Here is an 8,866-nt window from a genome sequence, read left to right as displayed (position 1 = left end):
TGAGAGAGAAAGAGAGAGAGAGAGAGAGAGAGAGAGCGAGCGAGCGAGCGAGAGAGAGAGAGCTCGAGCGAGAGTGCGCGAGAGAGAGAGCGCAAGCGAGAGGGCGCGAGAGAGAGAGAGAGAGAGAGAGAGAGAGAGAGAGAGAGAGAGGGGTCACATCACAGTGGAGTCAGCTGTCTTACTGCACACATACCAGCTTCATCACTGCTGTCACGCGACTCTGTTCCCCTTTCGGGCTCTGTCTTTACATTTCCGACGAGTGCTTGTGGTGTTCGGCCAATCAAAATGCACAGGGTCAGCTGGCCAATCAGAACAGACTGCGCTTGACGGAAGGAGGGACTTTGTAGAAAACTAAGCGTTTGAGAGAGGACATAGAGGACCTACAATAATGTACAGTATTTGAAAAATAATGTGTTTTTTGAACATTAAAGCATGTCAACATATTCTGTTACACCAAATACACAAAATAATGAACTTTAAAAAAGCATCATATGACCACTTTAATTACAGTACTTAAATATGTGTTCAAATTGTGTTTTACAATATTTAAGGAATGACACATTTGTAGTCTGATGTAGGCTTTAACAGCCTTTCCCATCAAGTCAAATTAGTTTTTATTTGTATTATTTGTTATTATTGTTTGTTCCATATGCCCTGTCTTTAGGTCGAAGTATCAGGAGCTGAAAACAAAAAAATATTTAAGAATTATAAAGGCAAGAAGACTAAATGCATGTTGTATTTCTCTGTAAATAAATGCATTTACTTCAAGGGAACAGCAACTCCGTCCTTTGTTGGTGTCAATTAAGGCAAGTTTGTTTTTCCTCAAGTCCTCTATAAGACAAAACACAGTGTTCACCTGATTTCATTTCAATACGTTTAAAACTAAGATGAGTCAAACATACTTTAATAAAATGATTATGTAATGCTCTAATGAGAACACACAAAAAGAGTGCAAATCACATGGCAACTTACATATTAAATTTGCTTGACCTTGAATCTTCTAACCATTCTTGCCAGTCATTCCATTCAAAGTATTCATCACAGTTACTGTATTTACAGGGACTGTGGACAGTCGGATACTGCCCTTGCCACTGCTCTGTCAGTGTGTTCAGCCGTATCATAATCTTCCTTATCACTTCCCATGCTTTCTGGATGTCTTCTGAAGTTTCAACTACAAGAAGGAAAATTATTATCGCAACATATAATCATTGCCGTTAATAGTGGTTTTTACTGTACATTTCTGCCATATGGACAATGGACATCCCCTTGACATAGTCACCACTGACAAGCTACTCCTAAATATAATGTAGAAGCTATAATTTTCTGTGAAGAGAATTCCGTTAATCTGCTTTGCAATGATTTGTATTGTGAAAAGCGCTATACAAATAAATGTGAAGTGAATTTAATTGAATGTAGAAGACAAAAATTTCATCCCCTAGTGCCAACAATATGTACAATAAAACTAAGAAAGTATAGATTTAATAAATGTTTAATTATATTTTAGAAAAAATATAATAAATATTAATGCAGCCTTTGTGACCATTAGAAACGTCTATAATAAAAATCTTACTAAGCCCAAATCTTTGAAGAGTAGTGTATTTATATTTAAAGTATCTGCTTGAGTGGCTACAAATGTAAATCATTGCTATACAAAGTGTAATAAAACAGGGGACTTACGCTCAGTCTCTTTGCAGCGGATCTCAATAAACTGGTCCTCATCACGGCGTTCTCTGAGCAGAAACCGTCTGTCACCACAGCACAGCACACACTGGTCTTTTCCGATCCAGTATGGAGAGTATAAGGAGCACGCCCTGATGACAAGCCTGTAAAGCAAGAATACATTTTACATGTCATTACTAGTTATTCCAGTGCATATACTAGTTACAATCAAATCAGTTTGAAGTAACTTTTTGATCATCAGGGTATCTAGGCTGATGACACATGACCGCAAAACACGACAGATAATAGAGTGAATAAACCTGGAATATACTTTAATGACCTGTATTTCATTATTTTCTCTGAAAGAGACAAGTGTAAGCATTCACCTGTGAAAGAAACCATGTGGTATCTCAGGTAGGAAGTAAACATGGATATTTAGGTCCTCTGGATTGTCTGATACCCACTTTTGCTCTACCTGTTCGTTGTCTGGCAGGTAACTTGGGAACAGACAAGCATCTGGCTCATACACAATCGGATTTGAGGGCACCCAATTTTTCTTCGGACAGAATTTGTTGGCTTTTGGATTGAGAGGACTGTTATGTTTGGTCGACAAGCATACATCAAAGTGTTTTAGTAGTGAAAGGAGACTTCCTTCCTTCTTATTGGACCCAACCACCTCCTCAATTAGCTCTTCATCAGTAATGCAATAATTCTTCTGGAGCTCAGTCCACACCAGGATCCTGATAGCCCCATTGTTTAAGGATGCTCTGTGTTTATAGTCGCAGATCCATCTTTTCTTCTGTACTGCAAGTGCATTTTCTGACTTCAGCTGTGCAGAGGAAATATTGTTCAGTTCCTGGACTAGGTCATGTCTCACAATAGTCTGTGACAGAATTAAAAGAAAAGAAATGATGAAGGATTTTATACACTGATTATTTTATGGTTATTCAAATACATTTATTGGTTGTGGTTTAAATGTTTGATGCATGAACCTTAAACAATGAGATGAGTAATGATGGTTCTACAAACAAAGAACCAGCCAATTCTGGGATTTCCTTGTACCACATAATGACTCCAATTTGGTGAAGATACTGAAGAATTAACTTAAGTTTGTCATCGTCCAGTGTAATATGTCTGTTCTTCAGTTCATACAAGAGGGTGCTTTGACTCACAATTCCTGAAAGTAGGTGCAAATTTCAGAATTAAGAAACGTATTTAAGAACAAACACACCAAACATTGTAATCTAAAAAAAAAAAAAAAAAAAAAAAAAACTGACCATGCTCAGCAACGTCACCGTTTTTCAGAAGTTCTTTGATATCCTTCTCCACCTCATAGTAGCATCTAGGTAATGTCTGTTCTATGCTGGGGAATGTAGCTATGTTCAGAACCTCACTTTTGATGTGATCACCTAGCTTGACAATGTCCTCCTTTTTAGAGCAATCTATAGGTACAATGTCAAGTACCTGAAAACAAAAGGAGACAAAGAAGATCGTGGCAGCACATTTTATTCAATTCTATTAGATTATAAAACAGCAACTACAAAGCCAAATTACCTTTAGTTTGTACTCAGTCAGTCTTTCAATCTGATTTATCTGGTCATAGTACAAAGATGAGTCCTCCTTTTTCCTGGAAGTTCTTCTTACACTGCATTAAATTAGTTGTATGTGTTTCAAGCATTTCCTTCACCTGGTCTTCGATGTGTTTTTTCTTTTCTTTCACATAATTCTCATCTGTGCATTGGTCAACATGAGTGCCCACAAGCAGAACTACTGAGTCTGGTATCTTAAGCTGAAGGTTTTTGATCCAGAATCCCACATTCTCCTTGAAACTCTGGGCATCCATGTTATAACTGAAAAAAAAAAAAGTTTAATGCATTGCTATTTGGTGGCTGGAGTGTTATTCCAACTGGCCCAATAGTGAAAAAAAGTCCCCTAAATCTCTATAATATTCTGGTTTTGCCCATTTTATAGTCCACAATGCAAAAATTACACATCTAACCGTTTATTAATAGTGATGTTTGCTAATAAAAGAATATATTCTCAAAAAGTTGTACATGTTTAGTGGTTAGAGTATATTACACTGTGAGATCTATAGCAGATGCAAAAAAAAAGGCTTTACCTGGAAAGGTTGATGGCAAGTATGACAAAGGCTTGAGCTGTTATAAACACATGATGGGTGATGTAGTATTCCTCTTGTCCAGCAAAGTCCCAAAAGATAAAACGGATACCCTCATTATCAACTTCACTGATTTCGATCCCTACCATACGATCACCACTGATACAGGGCAACCCTGCTTCAGACTGCGGCACAGAGTGGATTTCCCTGCCATGGAGGTCCCCAGAAACACAGTCTTCACAGTTTTCTGATTTGGGGGATTTGCCTCAAGCATCGCAAAGTAACTGAATATCTCTCAATCCCCCTGCACAGATCTCCTGAGGGGGCTTTCTAAGAGGGTTACCATTAGCTTTGAACAGAGTTAAGCTACTGTTTTGAAAGAGTAGGTCTGGTAGGTCAGCTAACTGGTTCCTCTCGACATAATTAAAGTTCTTTTAGGTGTGAAAGGCCCACAAGAGGATCCAAACTCCTCAGGCAGTTGTTGGACAGGTTTAGGTAGTTGAGATGTTGGCACCTGTTCATGTCCTGGGGTAGCTTTTCAAGTTGATTGGTGCTCAACTTTAGAAATCGAAGTTTCGGAAAGACATTTTCTGGAATGGTTTTGATATTGTTCTGATTGATATATAGTTTCTCCAACTGGTGTAACCCTCTAAAGTCCGTGGGGAAATCAGTGAACTCATTCCTGCACAGGTTGAGCTCTGTCAGGTTTTTCAGTTGAGTGATACCACTGATTTGTTTGAGCCTATTCCTCTGTAGATCTACCTTTACTGCATCTCCACCCCTCTGGAGAAGCTCATTGGGAAGTGCTTTGAGTTTCTTTCCAGCAAAGTCTTCTTCTTTTTTGGCATTTAGATTTCCTATGGTAATATTATTGTTAGTGTAATAATAAGAATTCTTATTTAAACTTTATAACAAACATACTCCTAACATCTTATTCTTAACCTTTTCATAGATGACTCTAGTAATGCATATATATTTAAACATGAATTATAAATTAATGTTTTCTGTCTAGGCAGCAAAAAGTATTAAATCTCTGTGCCAGTTTGTTAGGATTAGCAATTATATCCACTATGAGATAGCAAAACCTCGGGAGTGACCCCTAACTAATTATAATATACTGTGTTCACATTTCTTACATGCAAGCAAATGTGTAGCATTTCTTACAGATCCAAGATAAAAACTAAAAAGTTTGTTTAGCATACCATTTAAAAGGGGCATGTTTATGAGATGCTAAAGAAACTCTTTCGCTCGTCTATGTGACAGATAGGTGATCTACTTCCTTATGTCTCATAGAACAAAGTAGGGACGGACTTTTGACCGAGCAGTACAACTGATTTTTACTTTCATTTTCTGGAAAACATAGCAGTATCTGGTTCAGTTTCTGTCAGGTGATTTATAGAGTCATGTAAAAACGAGGCGTTACTGCCATCATCTGGCTAAAATGTGAAACAATGTGCATACGAAATGAAATAAGACTCGTACCTAGAAAGTATAGTTCAAGGAAAAATACATTTCTATTATCATTCACGTTTTGAAATGTCTCAGCGCCAATTTTTTATTTTTGTTAGAATGGTGTCATTACACACATGGGGATGGGGAAGCATAGAGAAAGTTGGGGGCAGTCGTGGCCTAATGGTTAGTGTGTCAGACTTGTATTCCAAAGGTCGTGGGTCTGAGTCTCGGTACAGGGAGGGATTGTAGGTGGGGAGAGTGAATGTATAGCGCTATTGCACCCTTCCACCCTCAATAACTGAAGTGGAACCCTTTAGCAAGCCACCGGACCCCCAATTGTTCCCCATGGTGCCACAGCAAAAATGGTTGCCCACTGCTCCGGGTGTGTGTGCACTTGGATGGGTGAAATGCAGAGCACACCATACTTGGTCACACGTCACATCCTTTCCTTCCCACCAATTTAATCAGCGAAGGGCCAAAGAGTTAGAGTGCAAGGTTTTAGCTGTGTCACCTTGAATCATGATGCCAGCACAGTTCATCCGTCACAGGAATGTCTATGGAAAAAAAATAGTTTGCTGCATGCATCATATTACGTTGTGGAAAATTGGTGAGCTTTCTCTCATGGATAAAGTACTGTAGGCTTCCACAGGCTCCTTCAATTTATTTGCCCAGCTGATTCTTTTGAACGTTTTTTTTTTTTGCTTCAATTCTATTTCATGGTTTAAAACAGTTGAACTGAACTACAACCAAAACACAATGTATCCGTATGTTAGCAAAGAGAACAATATTTTTTGGAAATGTTGCTGCAAAATGCTCTCATTATGAATGCTTAGCTGCAGGGGCAGAGCTAGGAGGTTGCCACCCCTATGAAAATATCCTGGCTACTCCCTTGCTTAGATTTTTTTTGACACTTAAAATTTAAGGTAGTCACATTGGCTATATATAGACACAACACTATTATCATACCAAACAAGGCGTGACGCAACAATTACGCATTTACGAAATGCTTTTGATTGGCTGCACCTATTCCCATAGGAAAATATATATTTTATTGCTCAGTGGTTGCTATTTCTATTTTAGTCTCAACAGTGTCTCAGATGCTTCTCCTAAAAATCCTTAGGAGTAATACCGTAATAGTAGACACAACTGAGATGAGAAAGTTCTGAAAGAATGGAATCCAAAATGATAATGGGAGAGAAACGTGTGAGAAACATGGGAGATCTCTTTATTGTCTTGCTGTAATCTCTTGCAAGACTCCATTATATAATTGTTTTACATCTCAGAGGTTGCTTTTTTATTGCAATGGGGATTTTCACCTTTAATGGTCAGGACAGTAGGAGTAGAGACAGGAAACAATTGGACAGGTGAGAATTGAACAGGAGCAGGGCAGTACCTTTAACTCATGCTGTCTGTGGTGCAGTTGTGCCTTCACATTGATGTGCTGCCCACAAGGCTATGGCTCTGACAGAGGTTACTCTATGCTCAGGATACTCTTATATGTCTCATTGAGATATCAGCTTTGTCTTAAGATGTCTTCAGTTTTATTTTAGGAGAAACTTTAAACTTTTAGTAATATTGTAAATACTAAAACTATAATTTAAATAGCATTAAACATTTCAGAATATCAAGGGTTACTAATTTAAATGTTTAAATTTATCTTCAATGTCCAGCATTGTTTAAACGTACACCATATTTTCCAAACAAACTAGAAAGGACTTACAAGTGCAAGATGTTTATTATAAGAGCAATACCTTTTTTTAACAAATATAACACTAGTGTAGAAGTGTTTTTTTTTTTATTAAAATTTTGTCTTGTACAGTCCATTTTTGCATGTACGTAAATATAGGCTATGTTTTCCTCTGTTAAATCATTGTGCAATAAAACTCTGTCTACATAAAACAACTTCAAATTTGACAATGCATGTCCTGTCTTTGAAATGGTGTGGATAAATTGCATTGAAGCTAACTAGAGGGAAGAAAAATACAATTAAAAAGAGATCTCTTCAACATTTCAAACATTTCTCCTAGACAGAAAGGAGATTATTTTAAGATTGAATGGAAACTTTTGCTTAAGTCTCCTGCTTCTCAAACTTGTCTCCTGAGACAAAAACTCTAACACTCTCACAGTGGTCTTCTTTTAAAGCTTTAGAAGAGATCTCAACAACTTTACACACTGTGCTCAGATATTTCTCCTAGTCTAAGAACTCTGGTGGTCTCATATTTGTCTCCTCCAATGTTTCAAACAAGATCTCAACAACATCACACACTGTGCTCAGATTTTTCTCTTTAGCTGGAGAAGCTGAATCTTTCACATGTGTCTCCTCAAATATTTAGAACAGATCTCAACAAAATCACACACTGTGCTCAGATTTTTCTCCTACACTAAAGACTCGGGAGCTCTTACATTTGTCTTCTCTAAATTTCAGAAGTGATTTCAATGACTTTACAAAGTGTGCACCAAGTCAAATGCCTCAATATGAGCTCAAACATTTCTACCACATATGTAATAATAATCAAATGTCAACATTATCCTTATTTCTGCGTAATTTCTCTCTCAATATAGCATCTAACTCTGAATTTATGATTTCCCCCCATTTATTTAGTGCCTTTCAAGTACTTGACACTTTGTAAAGTTGTTGAGATCTCTAAACTAAACTTTTGAGGAGACAAATGTGAGAGATCCAGTCTCCAGCTAAAGAGAAGAATCTGAGCACAATCTGTGATGTTGTTGAGATCTTGTTTGAAACACTAGAGGAGACAAATATGAGCCCACCAGAGTCCTTAGCTAAGGAGAAAAATCTGAGCACAGTGTGTGATGTTGAGATCTCTTCTAAAGCTTTAAAAGAGACAAATGTGAGAGATCCAGTGTCTGTAGCTAAGGAGAAAAATCTGAGCATGGTGTGTGATGTTGTTGAGATCTCTTTTAAAACTCTAAAGGAGAACATTGTGAGAGTGTTAGAGTTTTTGTCTCAGGAGACAAGTTTGAGAAGCAGGAGACTCAAGCAAAAATCTCCATTCGATCTTAAAGTAGGAGAAACATTTGAGAAGTTAAAGAGATCTCACTTTTGATTTCTCTTTCATATGGGTTATCGTTAAGACATGCCGTATGCATAAACATTGAAAACAACAACAACAACAAAAAGTAGATTAAAGGGGTCATATGATGCGATTTCAATTTTTCTTTCTCTTTGGAGTGTTACAAGGCTCTTGGTGCATAAAGAAGATCTGTAAAGTTGCAAAGACTAAAGTCTCAAATCCAAAGAGATCTTCTTTATAAAAGTTAAGAGTCAACCACGCCTACCTAAAACGGCTCATTCTAACACGCCCCCACATGTCTACGTCACGATGTGGGAAGATTTGCATAACGCCGCCCAAATGTTCACGCAAAGAAAGAAGGCGTAACTTTTATTCTCGCTGTAGTATTGTTGTTGCCGCCGCCGCCATGTCGTGAAGGCGCTGTGTGTTTCATTGTGAAAGCGAAACTACTTTGTTTGGCCTTCCAAAAGAGGACACAACTAGAAAACAGTGGTTAAGTTGTATTTACAACACTGTTCCAGAACAGTTCAACCCAAATATTCAGATGTGTGCAGCGCATTTTACAGAGGACGAGGACTGTTTCCTGAACCAGTAGCCTACAATG

The 8,866-nt window shown here is 37.8% G+C and overlaps 1 pseudogene; it reads right to left on the bottom strand.

Moving 5' to 3' along the window:
- Positions 1–764: 764 nt before the first annotated feature.
- LOC107596416 (malignant fibrous histiocytoma-amplified sequence 1-like) lies at positions 765–5,038 on the bottom strand (annotated as a pseudogene).
- Positions 5,039–8,866: the final 3,828 nt, after the last annotated feature.

Source organism: Sinocyclocheilus grahami, unplaced genomic scaffold (genome assembly GCF_001515645.1).
Source record: "Sinocyclocheilus grahami isolate Dianchi unplaced genomic scaffold, SAMN03320097.WGS_v1.1 scaffold219.1, whole genome shotgun sequence".
Classification (NCBI taxonomy): domain Eukaryota; kingdom Metazoa; phylum Chordata; class Actinopteri; order Cypriniformes; family Cyprinidae; genus Sinocyclocheilus; species Sinocyclocheilus grahami.
This window is presented reverse-complemented; position numbering and strand designations above follow the sequence as displayed.